At 39.0% G+C, this 17,179-nt stretch overlaps 1 long non-coding RNA gene across 1 annotated transcript in view; it reads right to left on the bottom strand.

The window, feature by feature from the left end:
• Nucleotides 1–16,916, bottom strand: part of LOC124254358 — a 28,533-nt gene extending 11,617 nt beyond the window's left edge. Inside the window, exons 1-3 of the long non-coding RNA XR_006892468.1 lie at nucleotides 16,905–16,916; nucleotides 14,844–14,845; nucleotides 7,753–7,760 (exon numbers count right to left, since the gene is read on the bottom strand). This is a non-coding gene — a long non-coding RNA (uncharacterized LOC124254358). The remainder of the gene's footprint in view (nucleotides 1–7,752; nucleotides 7,761–14,843; nucleotides 14,846–16,904) is intronic.
• Nucleotides 16,917–17,179: the final 263 nt, after the last annotated feature.

Here is a 17,179-nt window from a genome sequence, read left to right as displayed (position 1 = left end):
TGTTTATTTACTATAGCATTTTTGACAAAGGACTCTAAACGTACCAAATGATCAATGGTACTACGATTTTTCTTGAAACCACATTGGATATTGGTGATAAGGTTATTGGTTTCAAGATACCATGTTAATCGATTGTTTACCATTCGTTCCATGGTTTTACAGACACAACTCGTTAAAGAGATTGGTCTGTAATTAGACGGATCAGTATGATCCCGGCCAGGTTTTGGAATGGGGACTACAATGGCATTTGGCCAGGAAGTTGGGAAATTCCCTGTAGTCCATATCATATCAAATATATTTAGCAGTGTTTCCAAACACGATTCGGGCAAATGCTTTAGGAGCTGATAGTGGATATCATCAGCCCCTGTTGCTGTAGCATGAGCTTGCTCAAGAGCGGTATGTAGCTCATGGCGTGAAAATAATTCATTATAATCTTCACCATTGTCTGAGTTAAAATTTATTCTTTTCGTCTCCTGTTGTTTCTGGTGTTTTTGAAACTCAGGGACATAATTTGATGATGAAGAATGTTTGGCAAGCGTTTCGCCAAGTTTATTTGCTATATCAGTTTTATATATGAGTTAAGAGATTATCACCATCCTTCAGATGGTGTACAGTAGATTTAGAACCTTTGCCCTTTATTCTTTGGACCATGTTCCACACCTTGGACATAGGTGTACGTGAATTTATTTTGGAAAGATAGTTCCTCCAAGACTGACGCTTATTCTGTTTAAATGCGCGTCGAGCCTTGGCATTTAAAATTTTAACTTTGTCTAAATTATTGACTGTAGGATGTTTGCGAAAAAACTTTTCAGCTTTCTTCCTTCTTTTTCTGGCCTGTTTACACTCATTAGTAAACCATGGTTTACGAATATGTGGAATTGCAGAGGACTTGGGGATAGTGTGGTCAGCAATGTCATTGAGTATATCGGAAAACAGCTGTATAGGATCTTCGCTGTTCGCAAAAACATCATGTTTTAAGTGATCATCACATAGTGTCTTATATAATGACCAATCAGCCCTGGCAAAGTTCCTTCTCGATAAAGGTGGATCATCACCAGGGTTGATTGTTTTAAGAATGGTAGGGTAGGGATCACTCCCACACAGGTCATCATGAACCATCCATTCAAATTCATTATATAAGGTTGAATCGGTGAGTGACAGATCCAGGGAAAAATATGTTCCCGTAGCTGGATGTAAATAAGTGGCTGAATCATCACTGAAAATACAGAGATTATTATCTGATATAAATTCCTCGAGGATTTTACCTTTATTGTTGGTATGGACACTTCCCCAAAGCGGATTGTGTCCATTCAGATCGCCCATGATGATACATGGCTTTGGAAGCTGATCATACAGATTCTGAAGATCCGACAGACGGACATCAGAAGATGGAGGGATATATAAGCTGCACAGAGTCAAAGCAACGTGCAGGGTCAGTCGAACAGTCGCTATGTATTATACCCTGCCGTACTAAGATAGAAGCACCTCCAGTTGCTTTATCTCCCGGAGGAGAAAAGGAATGTATAATCGCTGTATTGTCTCAAAGTAAAGTTATCTGTAGGTTTTAAATATGTCTCTTGGAGACAGAGTGCTGACGGCTGAATATCTTGTATCAGTAATTGTATCTCATTGAAGTTATTTCTTAGTCCTCTGCAATTCCATTGCATTAAAGTAGACAATTGAGTCATGGCGCCTCAATTGGTGATCTCTCTCGTGAATGCGAGGGGGATAAGCTCCTCCGCCTGACCTGTGAGGACGGAGTAACCTCTATATCTAAAGGTCCAAATGAGTTTTCAAGAGGTACCTCTGGAGGTGAAGGAACAACGGGTAGTTTATCCCTAGTAATCCCTTTTCCTTTCTTCTTTTTAATTTTATTCACGGCTGGTTGCAAAACAGACGTTTGCCGTGATGTCTCGGATTGAGTTTCATCAGTCTGAGAACCAGACGTAGATTGAGTAACTGTGACAGTAGGTTTAATAGTTGAAGCTGACGAAAGAGGTTTCTCTGACTTGACCCAAGTCAATTCAGTCTGACACGCAGTAGAGGACACTGCCACAGAGCGAGTAACTGCCGCAGCGTAGGTACTGTTTGATGGAGTAGAGGTTTGATTGAGCAGTTTTTTTGCATCCAGGTATGAAACGTTTTTTTCACATTTAAGTTTCATAATCTGCGATTCACGCTGGAACACAGGGCAAGCTTTCGATGACGCAGGATGAGCACCATTACAGTTAGCACATTTGTACTCTCTGTCGCAGTCAGAACCGTCATGACGATCGCCACAACGATGACAGACTACAGAGTTTCGGCAAGATTGTGAGACGTGTCCGAAATGCTGACATTTGTAACATCGGAGTGGATTGGGGACATACACATCCACCACGATATTGAAATAGCCTGCTTTGATAGATGTTGCAAGTGAGGAACGAGAATAGGTCAACAGATAGGTATTAGTTTTAGTAATGTTACCCTCTTTTTTAACGGTAAAACGTTTTACTGCTGAAACTACCTGATTCTGCAGCTCTGCGGCAATGTCTTCCTCAGAGGTGAGGTGAGGTGAGGTGAGGTGAGGTTTAACGTCGCGCTTGAGAATATTTCGCTCATATGACGACGTGCATGCGTGTGTATGTGTATGTGCGGCTGCTTGTACTAGCCCAGACTGAAGCTGGTTTTATAGTGCTAGCCCACTGAGATACCATGCCGCAGTGAAGCATGAATACCCCACTCAGACACATTATACTGACTCCGAGCCGACCAGTCCTTGTTATACCCATTAATGCCGAGCGCCAGGCAGGGACCAACAAGTACCATATTTTAACGTCTTTTGGTATGACGCGGTCGGGGATCGAACCCGCGACCTTCCGCTCTCCGGGCGGACGCTCTAACCACTACACCACGGAGGCGGTCCGGACGTATCAGAGAGACACCGTGCCCTGTCACGCACGATGCCACGACAAGAGTTTAATGTTCTGTGTGCTGAGACGGTAACTTCTATGTTTGCAAAGGTCTTGATTGACAGCAGATTGAGAGACTGTTGTCTCCGTAAACATTCAACTAAAAGTGAACCACTACGGAGACGAGTAACATTCTTGACCTCCCCACAAATTCCAGAAATAGCCTTTGAAATGGCGAAAGGATTTAGTTTGATAGGAAGAAAATCTGCAGCTTCTATTACCAAAAACCGAGTCCAAGAATCATCAGTTATATTTGTTTGGTCACTTGATTGATCTATGTCGTCAATACGCCGTTTCTTTTCATGGCGAGATGAACCAGCTTGTTGTTGTGACATGATGAAAGGAATGTGATTCGGCACCCCTGCTCCCACGCAAGGACTAGAAATTTGAGAATTGATTTTTAGTGCATTTGATGAACACATTATAGATGAATTTGGACTAGACTTAAATGGAGCTGAATATTGAACTTAAGCCACGAACTGAACCTACCTCATGAGAGATCAACAAAGGATAGATAGGACAAATAATTTTGGAGTCAAACTTATCGACAGTGTCATTGCCCCGTAAAGTTCTCATTCAAGACCACAATTCCCCAGACAGATATGCAAACACATCCAAAAGGTAATGAGAAATCAGATAGAAATCCATTTTGAAGTAGAAAACCGAAACGATATGACTCTGATTTATCCTTCACATTTCAAAACAACATCAATCAAGTGATATCGGGAATGTGCTTATTATTTGCCAGCCTGTACAACATTTGGAGAAAAGAAATAATAAAATTAAATGCAGCACCCACCACGGAGTGTCAACACGGACATTGTCTAATAGCACCGGATATCCAGCATGCAAACACCAGGGATACAAGGGTGATATACTCCAGTAAATACGACATAAATAGCTATATCTGTCTACCAAATATAATGTCAGGCTGGTTCGGCTCTAACAAAAACTTGGAGACAAACAGAATTTAGAGGTCGACATCACCAGATTGGCCCATGAGCCACCGCCTTCTGGCATAGGACTCTAGGCAATAAATTTAACAATAATTTGTATACTAGACAATCAAAATTACCAATACCCAATACTTCAAATGTGCAAAAATACTTTCTATGCACAGGGCATGGCGTGACCAGCCGATTGATAGAACCGGGCCAGTTCTACCACCCGTCTAGGTGAAGTAAGGGGCGTAGTGATAGTTGGGCAAAAGGAACACGGTTCCAGGCTCCCAGTGCCCTCAACCACCAGACTCCCGTCCTCCACCGACACAGGGGCGCAACCCACGGCAAACGGGTTGGTGGACCAAATATACCCCCGGGTCCACAACGGGGGTTGAAGAGCGCTTAGCGTTACCCAGCACCCACCACGAGGAGGTGGCTCTTCACGGGTGCCTAATATATTTAGAACTGGTGACAAGGACATAAATGCGTATTAGAAAGGGAAGTGAAATAGTCGCGGATTTGGTAAATTTGATTTTGAAGAATGTACCTCGAACGCTTTGTATCACCAACCTACCAGTAAAACCAGCAACCTAACTGTAAAACCAATGAAATATTCTCCCAAATGTAATGCCATAGTAGAGCCACAGGATTCACATACGCGGGACATAATGGTATCAATATTTCAGATCAATGTCTCGCCTTGTGTCAACTGTTCCATGAAAGGAGGTCACCTAAAGTTCTTCAACTTAGCACTGTAAATAAGAATCTGAAATCAATAATGTTCACATTAGAGCAACTTACATTCAATGCATCTGATTCTTAGGCAGTGCGTGCTTAAGATAATAGAACGCTGCAACAGTTGGGCCACTCATCAAGCTTGACCAAGTGAAATATCACTATGGAATATCATTTTACTACAAACATCGTATGAGAAAATTATACCATTTTGTAAGATTTCTAATTCAAGGAGATCAAACGGGCGCAATAACAGGATGTGTGTAACTAATTGTATTTTCTATTCAGTGGCAATGTTTCAACCAGATTCAACGGTGAACAATAAGGAATGACAAATATAGACACTGGCGGTACGGCATATACATTCAGAGTATATTAAATTTTCTCACAAGGCCGACCACCAATAACCCTCAGGAAGCCAACGGGAAACAAATGCCATACCTTCACGTGCGACAAGCCAAATTATAAAAAAAGGTGGTCAATTTGGAAATTATGTTAATTTGTTTAATAGAAAGATATTCACTAAGTTCCAATGACGATACGTTTACTTGAGAAAAATGTCTAACTTTACGGTCGGAGATAGTGTAGTTTTTTATGAAAATTACTGTGGTTTACATTTGCAGCAAATAAAATATTTTTCTTGGTCTTTGCGTCAGTGAATTCCACCATTACCAAGAAAATGGGTTATCTGGTAAAATGTATCATTTTATTAAAAGCTTGAGCGTTATTTGCTTGAGAAAAATCTGCTGATGGTTGTTCTTTTTACTACGTTGCAATAGTTCGTGGCAATACACCTTGCTTGACATAAACAATAGCCATATACCTCGGGCAAATTGGTGATCAACGTCAATGTAATGTATATCAAACTAGTAATCTATTAAGCATGCATTTCTGGAACGTTAGATGTCATTTTACAGCACTGAAAATTGAACGTTATCATGTTACCTAAGAACATAATGCTTATAATAAGAGGTCACTATTATAAGTTACCCATTTGTTAATCGTTGCCTTGACTGTTAGCATTTTCACAATGTCTCTCAGATAATGCAGTCAGTAGGTTTGAAAGTGGAACTTTGATAATAACATTAGTTGTATTCAACATTTTCTTATCGGTGTCATTTGTAATTTAAATGGGTGTTATGTTAAATGTTTAATGCCACTTTCGATCACAGTGTCATGAAATAATTTGATTCTAAAGTTTACTTTGAGTATGGGGTCTTTGAATGGTACTTTGAAGTGATACAGATAAAGAGTAAAAATGTATGGATGTCATCTTCTGTAATGAGAGGGACACGACTTTTCGAAGTATATTTCTTACATCTTGATCGGGCGAGTGGGTGAGTGAGTTTAGTTTTACCTGGTTCTTCAGCATGACGAGTGAACGCCTCAACCACAAGGCTACCTCATCGGCCTCCTTCAGTGGGTGATAAAAACTACGAAGGAGATCGCTGCATAAGTACATGTGAAACAATAGTGATTAGATGGTGGGCATTTAACAAGGGAAGCCAGTAGTTAACATCTTCCCTTTAAACGCATTCCCTTCCTTGACATGTCCATCAAAACTACAGAAAATGGACTGAGAACATTTGTTTACTGCAACCCTATACACATATATCCATTACAACTATACCCCAAGATAAAACAAGCACCATCACCATCCTCACAACACATGTCAAAGCGATTTGCCTTCTTTCAGTAGCGAACTGGGCCATCTGAAAAACACCTTCTCTTCACTCATTTGTTACAAAGCCCACCTCGTCTCTAAACCAATCAACAAGACTTCCAAGCCAAGACCCAAACCTGCCCCATTGCCCATTAGTAGCACCATTCCCCATATCTAGGCCCTGTCAGCCGTCAGATTTTCCGCCTCATGAAAAACAACACCAGCACAGATGTCACCTTTTCCAGCGACAAGCCTACCAAGGCTCTCCTGCCCGCCAATGGTAGAGACACCAACAGCTCAAGCCCGAACAGAGAATGCATACACAGGTCCCCTGACGTTGTAGCCGCACATGCATTGGTGAAACCCTTAGACCCCTGAACGCCAGACTCAAACAACGCCAGACATATGTCAACAAATTCGACTTGAAATCAGTCATTTCCAAACACATCTTCAAAAACTAGGATCACACCATGATATGGGATGCTACTACTCCTGTCTGCTAACAACAACTTGCACCAAAGGAAGCTGCAAGATGCAACAGACATTAGGAGATCCAAACCAGCTAAAAACCGTGACCAGGGAGCATACACCCCGAGCGTTTGTGACTTTTAATTTGATTATCTCTACTGGCTTCCATGACTTCACTATCGCCTATCAGTTTTGTTACCCCCTTTTGTCCATTACCTATCAGTGTTTGAGAACCCATCAGGACTAATTACGCCTGGATAAACTCCTGACTTCTAGTAGCTTATTGCCATTAACATTCAGCATCAATTAACTACTGACATACCTTAAGTGCCCACCATAGTCATCTAAACACAATTGTTCTTTCACATGTACTTATATTGCTATCTGATTCGTAGTTTTTCACCCGATGAAGGAAAAGAATATACTACAAAATGTCGTGCCGCCCATATTACAGAAGTTGACATCAATAAATGTTCACTTGTCACTATAAGTATGCCACTACGTGAGATTAAAACATGTTTACAGGAGATGCCTATCTTTTTTTGCAGATTCATTACACATTATTAGTCATTAAGCAGAAAATGACTGGATCGTGATCATGTTGTTACAATGAATACATCTCTAGTTACAAAAACTCCGACTGCAAAACTGAATAGTCAAATGAAGACATATGACGCCATATTGCTGTAAAAAAAGAGAGTGATTCCACTGCAGGTTGTATCAGGCTGCCAGCACTTTTCATTCCTTTGAGACAGATAACCCTGAAATCACTGGTAGAACCATTGTTATTCAATCACTTTCCCATTCCAAATCACAAAGATTATAATGACTCGGTAAGATTAACTGTTTGCCCCAGACTGTATGCAGTGGGTGTTGTCCTTGGGTGCTGATGTTTTATCTAAACTTAGATTCAGCTTGATATATTTATTCTCTAATCTCTGTAACTATAAGCTTGTTGTTTTGATCCTTTAGATGTTAACCAGTACATATGCACATGTGTTGCTTTCCAGGCATCCGGTTGCTGTCGTCCTTGAGCATGTCTCACTGACTGATTCCGATTTTGCCCTTAAGTTCAGATGAATGGTGCAGGCGTATCTTCATATCAGAACAACAAATCCCAAATACAATTAATATATTTTGTACATCAAGGCTAGAGCTAATGGAAATTAAGATTAATTCCGCAACCCCTTTCCTTGAGCACCACGAATCGGTCATCTTTTGTCTCTGGGCTGTTTGTACTGCAACACCTAACCGTCTATTACTAAAAGTTACATACAGCATTCGGACATGCGTACTGGGACAGAAACACATAAATTGACATTTAACAGTATTTTCCTGTAAGAACTATAAAGGGCATTTTTATGTCGCGGGATGTATTTGCTAGAGTTTTTATCAGGTAAAAGATACCAGATGGAGTGTAAAACGTCCTTATAATCAAATTCCCTAGTCCGCCGTGCAACGATCAAGAAACTTTAAACAGCCTTAACACCTTCTTCCTGTCCTTAATGACACAGAGTATCATTATCCTTGAATATTACAGACAAAACCTAACCCGTGAATTATACCTTTCTTGTGATGTTATTAGTTATTAGAAGACATATTATATTCCCAGAGGAACACTTACTAAAGTACATATTCCCAGAGGAACATGTACAAAAGTACATAATCTTGATCTTAAAATGGTAGAAACTGGACATCATTTCGACTAAACCTATATTTTGTGTTTGAAATTAGTAAAATATGTTAAATCATGTCTTGCCTAGAAATATACCACATGACCAAAAATATTAACCCCTTAGATTATAGTATTACTTATGTGCTTCATGAATATATTGTCATTTATACATACTACATAATCGGATATGATGATTGTTTGGATAATGTTAGTGAGTAAGGAGAATTCTACTCACTTTTCAATTTCACTTTGTATTATCACAGCTTTCTGTGAAAGGAAGATTTGCAAGGTCGCAGGCATTTTTGGGCATTACCTCTTTGACAAAACCTATTAGTAAGAACATGAACCCATAACCGCCGCAACATTGCACAGTGAAATGAGTTTTGTTCTCACCAATGAATTATCAGTGAACACCCTTACCGGATGTCTACTGAGTGAACTTAACATGTATGGGATTAAAGTTCACTGCTCTTACGAGGCATTTTGACGTTGTTTGTTGGCTTCTTTGATGCTAAACTTGCATATTATACTTGCTATATCGTTACTATTAAGATTCGCCTTATTCTATTTACAGATCGTCTTGCCCGCGACTTGTCGAAAGTCATTGATTGACAGTTGAAAGGAATCAAACAGCAAAATATTTTAACGTTTTTCGGTATGAGTGGTTGTTGTTGCTGTTTAACGCCGCACTCAGCAATATTCCAGCCATATGGCAGTCTGTAAATAATCGAGTCTGCACCAGACAGTCCAGTGATCAACACTATTGGTGTACGGTGACATGTCAACCAAAGTAGCCAGCCTGACCACCCGATCCCGTCAGTCGCCTCTTTCGACAAGCATGGGTTGTTGAAGACCAATTCTAACCCGGATCTTCACGGTTATCTTTAACGTTGTAGTTGATAGAGACCTGTGGACTGACTGAATCTACAAAGTAATAAACACTATATCTATTGTATGCTTTTATTACATGACTCATATGAGAGATCGACTGCGTTTATTGCACCGTTTCTACAATAGGCACCTCGCTTACCTAAAATAACCTGTTAAAAATGTCATAATTTCAAAATATCAAAAGTACAGAGTGATGGGAATGAAGTTACAGTTGGAAGTTTTGTAAAAATATTTAACGTTTGTAACTTCGGTAAAAATAGAAATGTCTGGATAATAAATAATAACGATGACATAGTCCGCGGATTCTATCATCTCTGATATCAATTAGATGAAATTATGTTCATCCAAAACCATTTGATATCCGTAATTGGACTTTATGTTGTACAATGTGATGGAAGTGTACATACACTAACTTTCAAAGACATATGCATTTTATCGATACTCAAGGTTAATATTTAAAGTCAATTGGCTTCATACATGTTAGTTAGTTTTACGGCGCTTTTAGCAATATACAAGCAATATCACGGCGGGTTTCATACGAAGTTAGCCGGTTAGCAGATGTAAATCATTATGAAACCTCTGAGATGAGCTTGCTCGTGGTATAAACCGACATCAACCTAAGCCAACATACCGCTGTCAAACCTGCCCCATCGCCCATCAGAATCATCTCAATACCTAGGCCCTGTCAGTTATCAGATCTAGAAAAAATTATATCAATACATTTCTTTGCACTGTAAAATACACTTCTTTTATTAAACGTTGTCACATTTTAAACCTCGTGGTTTCAAATTAAACCAAGTACCGGGAGAAATTCCAGTTCAACCTGAGAGCAGACACCTGTAATTGTACTACGTAATTGCTCAGAGCAGAGTTAAGTGTGATTATTGACACAGAACACCGGTGTTACTCTTAAACATGAGCCTTCAGTCATTTATTGTGTTTCCAAACTAGGTCCGGGCTTTACGATTAGGCCCAGTACACCTCATTAACTGAATGAGTTAGGTTTGACTGAAATCAATTTAGATCATACAGCTGAGTTATATGACCTGTAACATAAAGGTCTGAGCGACCGCATTAAAACCGCCAGGGGCTTGTGACATTTTCTAAAGTACTTCTCGCCGTATAGAATTAGTTCATAAGCAAGACATCGACACAAATTCACAAACCGAACTCTCCTAGGCTTACGAAAGCACGCGCTGGAGCAATATAACTGTAAGTTCCATGTAGAGGTTTAATCTTGCTTGTCTTCCCTCCTGACCTTACAATCTTAGCGACGAACGATTTGATATTCTTGGGGAGGGCATGTACTGTGATTTTCAGTTGAAGCTAAATATTCCTTTCAGATTCAACAGCAGAACCAGATATTCGTTTACCTAAAAATATCAGCTTAAATTATTATTTTTAACAAGCGTCGTCGTAAGAGGCGACTAACTGGATCGGGGGGTCAGTCTCACTGACTTGGTTGACACATGTAATCGTACCCTTATTGCGTAGATCGATGCGCATGCTGTTGATTAGTTGATTGTCAAGAATAGATTATTCACAGACCATATAGCTGGAATATTGCTGAGTGCGGTTTAAAAGTAAACTCACTCACTCACTCATTATCTACAGTGTTTAAGAACTTAAGAAATATTACACAAAATGACATGACAACAAAAGTTTGTCAAAGGGTTAACCTACTTAAAAATAACTATTTCCTACTTCCCAATTCGTGTGAAAAGCAATATATTCCATATCCCATTAATTATTATGCTAAATTCAACAAACATCACACTGCGACAGCAAGAAAGTTTAATCAAGTCTATGGGATTACAGAAGCTGATTTTTCTGTGTGGAACAGTCGACTGCTTTAACAGATCTGTGAAAATTATGTTGTGTCACGTCATATGCCACTTCAACCTTGGAAACATTTCATTTCAACGTATTTTTGCTGTGGCGAAATTTCACCTTCTCAATTGTTCGACACGGTAACGGTGTAATGCCCGAAACATTCCCTTTAGGCATTTGCATTGATCGCCAACTTCTCTTGATTTGTCCGTTGCAGAGTCGGTTACAAAGAAGTGTTTCGGCCGCAGCAGCAGAGTCAATGCACTTGTACGCAACAAAAGTAATTCAAAGCTGACATCTCGGTTTGCGTCTCATCAAAGTCAGTAAACAGGGTGGATTGTCTGGTTAACACTACGAACACGAAACGCGTCTCAACCGTTCATTGATTCTGTGTTAATTTTGATGTTGTTGCTTTAAATGGTGTCAGTCGTGTATCAATATCTTAATGCATTAGATTCTATGTGATGGGTTACCATTGCCTAACGTTTCCAAACCCAAAGAAGCACGTGTTGATAATATACAATCCATACAATGTTGTGTGTATTATTCCGTCATTATCACCGTCATATCAGAACAACTCTTTCTTCATCCATGATTGAAGGTAGTACGTTTGTGAGGATTAAAATACTCGACATTGGCGACTGGTCAAATTATGAAATGCAATTATTGCAATGACAATTGGCCGTGTTTCTGACATTTATTTGACATACTCACCATACGATATTTGAGTTTAACTTCGTTAAATATCGATAATAAGACCACTGTGTCACCTAATCTGAAACAAGATAATACAGATAATGTTCCCAAAGGACCTATACACTTCGTGCAAATACATGAAAGGTTTGAAATTGACAAACGACATCGTCTTCCGTTCTATATGAAACATTTGAAATCTAGTTTACTTGACACGGCAAGCATAAACAAGTACAAACTGAAGATGTTACATAACATGGGCTAATATATAACTGTCAGTCTTCTGCTATAAAATGTCAGTCTCTCCTGAGAGAGACATATGTTAGGCTGCTTGAGGGACGTACGTCTCATGTTGCACCAATAATTACATTCCTACACTGCCATTGCTTCAGTGCCATTTATTGCCCAGAAAGACATAGTCATCCTGTAGCATGTAAGACTGACAATAATAGATATTGTAAGACGTTAATAAGACAGCACACAAAGCCAGTAAAGGTGAAGTACAACTGGACAACAAATACCTCTTTGACTGCTGCCCAGGACATTGACTACATTGACTTTTTTTTGTAAAAAAACCTACAAACCCGGATGCGTTTCAACTGGCCTCAGCGTCAACAAAATATGATATTGTTCAACAAACTGTCTGCAGTATTCCAGCTTCATGTCCCCATCTGTTCAGACGTGAATATGTCCATCAAATTCCGATTTATTCTTACTTTGAGATATGGCTTCATGTTTTATGTGGCGTTGGGAGATTGTCCTGGAGGATGGATATGGAACAATACAAAATTCTATTAGTATTATGAGGTAATCGAATTTATTATTATCCAATCCAGTGAGTGATATCATGAACAATCTCGAGTCTGGGAAGTAGACAAGGTTGATATGCAAAAACAACCAATGTTAGAAGTCCTGCTTTATTTCAGATTACCTTAGAACTTGAGATATTTTAAACCTGAATCACGGCAGGTGATAACCGCACATTGGTCATCAACTGCAAATTAATCATTTCAAATCTGCTTTATCACTATGTCATAACTGGAGGTTTCCAATACTTGCGTACAGATATACGTCGGTATTGAAATGACATTTTCAAATATCTCCTCATTCATCATTCTATTTGTGTGACCAATATTTGCTGAGTATGTAATTGAGCCATCACATGGTGAATTGGCTGCGTAAAGAAGATCCACCAATTCCAGTATCTTAATCTGCTTCGTCTGTTCATTACCGGAGACATTACTTCCATCTTATATCATTAACTCAGTTTTAAGTAACCGCAATGAGGAATGTTTTCGCTATTTCTATGTCTGACTGCCTCGAGTACAGACCAGAAATGTGGCTATCCATCAATCAGAAACTCGTATTAAATTGGCTAAATGAAAACAATACGTTATGTTCCTCTGTTGCATGGCGTTTTAATTCCATACACCTTTTATCTAATAGATCCATTAATATGTGCTTCTTTACCATGGCGAGTTTGTCGCTCCTGTTTTGAATAAACACGTTTAGTAAGGGGTCTGGGTTGACATTACATTATCACAATCATGTCTAATTGTCATTTTGAGTTTGATGCACAGCTCGATGTCACAAGCATTATTATATTCTGTATGTGTCACGTGGTCCTGTATGAGGCACGCAGGTGATACATCATGAAGTTTCTCTCGTTTGAGGTGAACTTTTCCAAACCAAATATACCGATCAAATATGTGACATAATTTATATTGTGAAATGCTCATACACTCCTTCTTTTTTGACATTTCTATTACCATTTGTAATGTGTTTTCGTATCTGTTCGGAGGATAAGTAAACCACCAAACATACCTTTTGCAAAAGATTGCCTGCAGTTTTACTTTTCAAATTTCTCGATACTGTGGTATTTGCTATAATGCCGTTACACATACATTTTAATCTTTGTGGAAATCGCCAACTATATGCAGTTTGTAACATTCTTGTTTGGAGGCCTTTTTTATACCAATGTCTGTCAGGACTATGAATTATAGGTGGCATAGATCCAGCTGTTGAACTGTTCGCTGGGCAGTGTCTGTCTTTCTGATATACATCTTGCGACTGCGACTTTAGAAATGGGTTAATTGCTACGTGTTTCTTAAAATGTTCACAGCTTGAGTAAAATAACCATAATAATATCAACTCTAGGTAATGTAGAAATATATGTAAGAGTAAGTATGGGTTTTCACTGCTTTTAGTATATTTCAGCAATATCAGGCCAGGTCACCAGAAATGGGCTTAAGATACTGCATGCATGTTGGGAATCGAACCCGTGTCTTCAGCGTGACACAGTCACCAGTTTACCCAACCACTAGTAGACAAGACACATGTGAGGTCGTAAAGAATTTCGAGTTGCCCTCTAATGTAGGTACAGTCAGCATTTTAGAAACTGTAACATGCCGAAACGTCTCGAGCGATCAAGCTTGTTTGTCAAGAACCACCCGAGGTGACCCTGATCACAATTCCTGCTACAATGTGGCTGCTATGGCACTCCATATTCTTCCAAGGAACTTCCTGTCACTGACAATCAGTTAAAATGAGCTTATTTATCTCGATTCTTCTAAGACGAGGCTTTTTGAGCCACAAGGGTTTTGATGACTGTATATGATGTTCCCTCTTCAACGAGATAAGTTATATACTGAACCTAAACTCATCATTTAATACTTTTATTGAGAACACACCTGTTTACGTTCAAAACGTTTATAGTATACCCAAACCTTCTATTGCAGGCGGGAGTGCGGTTAGTTCAGTGACTGCAAATCGTCGCGCAGAGTTGCTTTCATTTCGCAAAATAGAAATATTTTATATTGTGTTCCTCGTTTGCCGTCATGTCTGGATTTCTCTGCAATATACTGTCCTCCTGCTTTTCACTTAAGTGTTGAACAACATCACTTCGGGACCAACATCACTTTGGGATACATATCAAGATGATATTATAATATAATCCAACTGAAATATTATATTCTACGTTAAAACTGTATCCAAACCACTGAATGAGTCATAAATAGTCTCTTTGTGGACAATTTTCTAATGTTTTGACCGGTGAAGGTCCGGGTTACAATTGGTCTTTAGCTTGTTGTTAGGGGTGACTAATGGGATCAGGTGATCAGGCTCGCTGACTTGGTTGACACATGTCACCGTATCCCAACTGTGTAGATCGATGCTCATGTCGTGGATAACTGGATTGTCTGGTCCAGATTCGATTATTTACCGACCGAAGCCATAAAGCTGGAATCAATTAATGACTGCGACAAACAACATGACAGACGATCTGTGAATTGAAGAGGGTAAACATTTACAATAACTATAAAACAAGTATAAAAAGAAAATTTAAGATGATTGAAGAATAGTTCTATATAACGTTTTACACATTTAATTTCATACATCCAGAATACACCTTATAGATGTTGATGTACACCAACAGCATCACACCATATTGGCATGTTGTCATTGGACACACAGGCGTGTTCAGGCCTCAGGTCTGTGCATGATTTAAAACAGTGTATAAAAAGCTTTGTTCTTTATAAACCTTCGTACACGCTGGACTGTAAGTTAAAGAATATCTCATTGCTTGGCATTACCTTCTAGCATTTTCATTTTTTGTCACAGAATAGTTGTGGTAATCATTTTAAACATAGGTGCTGTTATTAACCTTACTTCCTCAATCCAACAAATCTGTGCCTCATGTTTTGGCCTTTATATGCCACATCTTCTTAAGTTATCCACAAACGTATTTCGACAAGTATGACAGCGTCTAGTCCGAAGGTTAAGGGATTCAGAACAGTCGTTTGTAAACACTCGTAACGTAGGATATCAACTGTCATACAAAACACTGACCTTTAAACGCGGTTTCAATGTTTAGCAGCAGTTCGAAGGTTGTTGCTGTGGGCAATATTGCAACTATTTCGCGGACAATTCTCAAAGCCAAAGGAAGACTTTTCTCTCTCAGCCTTTTTCGCTTTGCCTGCTCATCGTCTAACTCTTTTTATAGGCAAATATGGTGCATCTTCAGAAGCCCTCGTGATTATATCCCTAGGGTTTCTACAAACGTCATTACCCATGACTTTGGAACTCCCCTTTGTTACCTACTGCTGTTAGGGTGAAATTCGTTCACCAGCTCTACACTCTACATTGACATATTTCTAATACTTGTCTGGGTGTCGACAATTCTATGGCACATTACAAGATGATTGAGACTGTGACCTCCGAGCAACGTATCCCGCTGATATGGAAAACATTATCGTTTTGAGTCAATGAAATTATCTTTATAACCATCAGCAATAATACAGATTTATCAGGACTGTCGGTAAATATCTTGAACCAGACAAAATATTGCATTATCAATGCTGCATCCCATACGGTTACGGTGACCTAGTGTGAACGAAGTCACACACTATTGTCCCTCATTTACTGATCCTTTGGGAGACATATTCAAACACAGCATTATAGGGAGTTTACATCCCTATGAACATACAACATGGGTGTACCAGTATGCCTGCTACAAATAATCATGGAAATATAACAGATCTATTTGAATGAAAATATCAAAAACGTTGCTGTTTCATCATTTGAATTTATGGGTACAACCTTCATGATAAAGAAAACTTTTCTTTCGAAATACACATTTTATGGATTTTGTAAAGAAATTACACCAATATAAGCCATACCTCGGCTTTTTTATATAGCAGGAAAAACACACATGTAGTAATTCCAAAATGATCGTTGGTATGTCTTTTACTTCTGTTGATTGGGAATTAGATTTACATAAACACATACGTGATTTGCGCCAGGTTGAAGTATGAGCATCATTCATCGTTGTACAGTGATTTAAGACGATCGTGTCGCTGCGTGCTGTGTGCTTAATGTGTGCAAAGATTCAGTGATGTGATTCAAGCGAAGATTATGACTCATTATGAACCTCGTTATGTGAACACCATAATCTTGCGCATGTGTTTTCATCAAATTGGTAATCATCACAATACGTGGTACCTGACTCTGAGGATGTGGGTTTTAATCTCGGATGGGACTCAACCCAACAAAAGAACTACAACAAGAATCTGAAGTGTAACCCCGAATATAACATTTGTTACAATAAGTGTCAGTTTGAACAAACCTGGAATTTATTTCTTATCATGGCCACATGAGTGCATACAAAATAATACAATAAATGCAAAACCTCGGGAAATTTCCAAACAAAAATAGTTATGGTATTATGAATCGAAATTGAAGAACCAGACGTGATCTTGAATTCCTCAATCCAAATTATATTGTGAATAAATAACTTTTCAAATATTTCCCTCCCTTGTGCTTCATCGTAAGCATT

Source organism: Haliotis rubra, unplaced genomic scaffold (genome assembly GCF_003918875.1).
Source record: "Haliotis rubra isolate DU_JTF1 unplaced genomic scaffold, ASM391887v1 Scf571, whole genome shotgun sequence".
In the NCBI taxonomy this organism is placed as follows: domain Eukaryota; kingdom Metazoa; phylum Mollusca; class Gastropoda; order Lepetellida; family Haliotidae; genus Haliotis; species Haliotis rubra.
The sequence above is the reverse complement of the archived record's forward strand: the minus strand, read 5'-3'. Positions and strand labels throughout refer to the sequence as shown.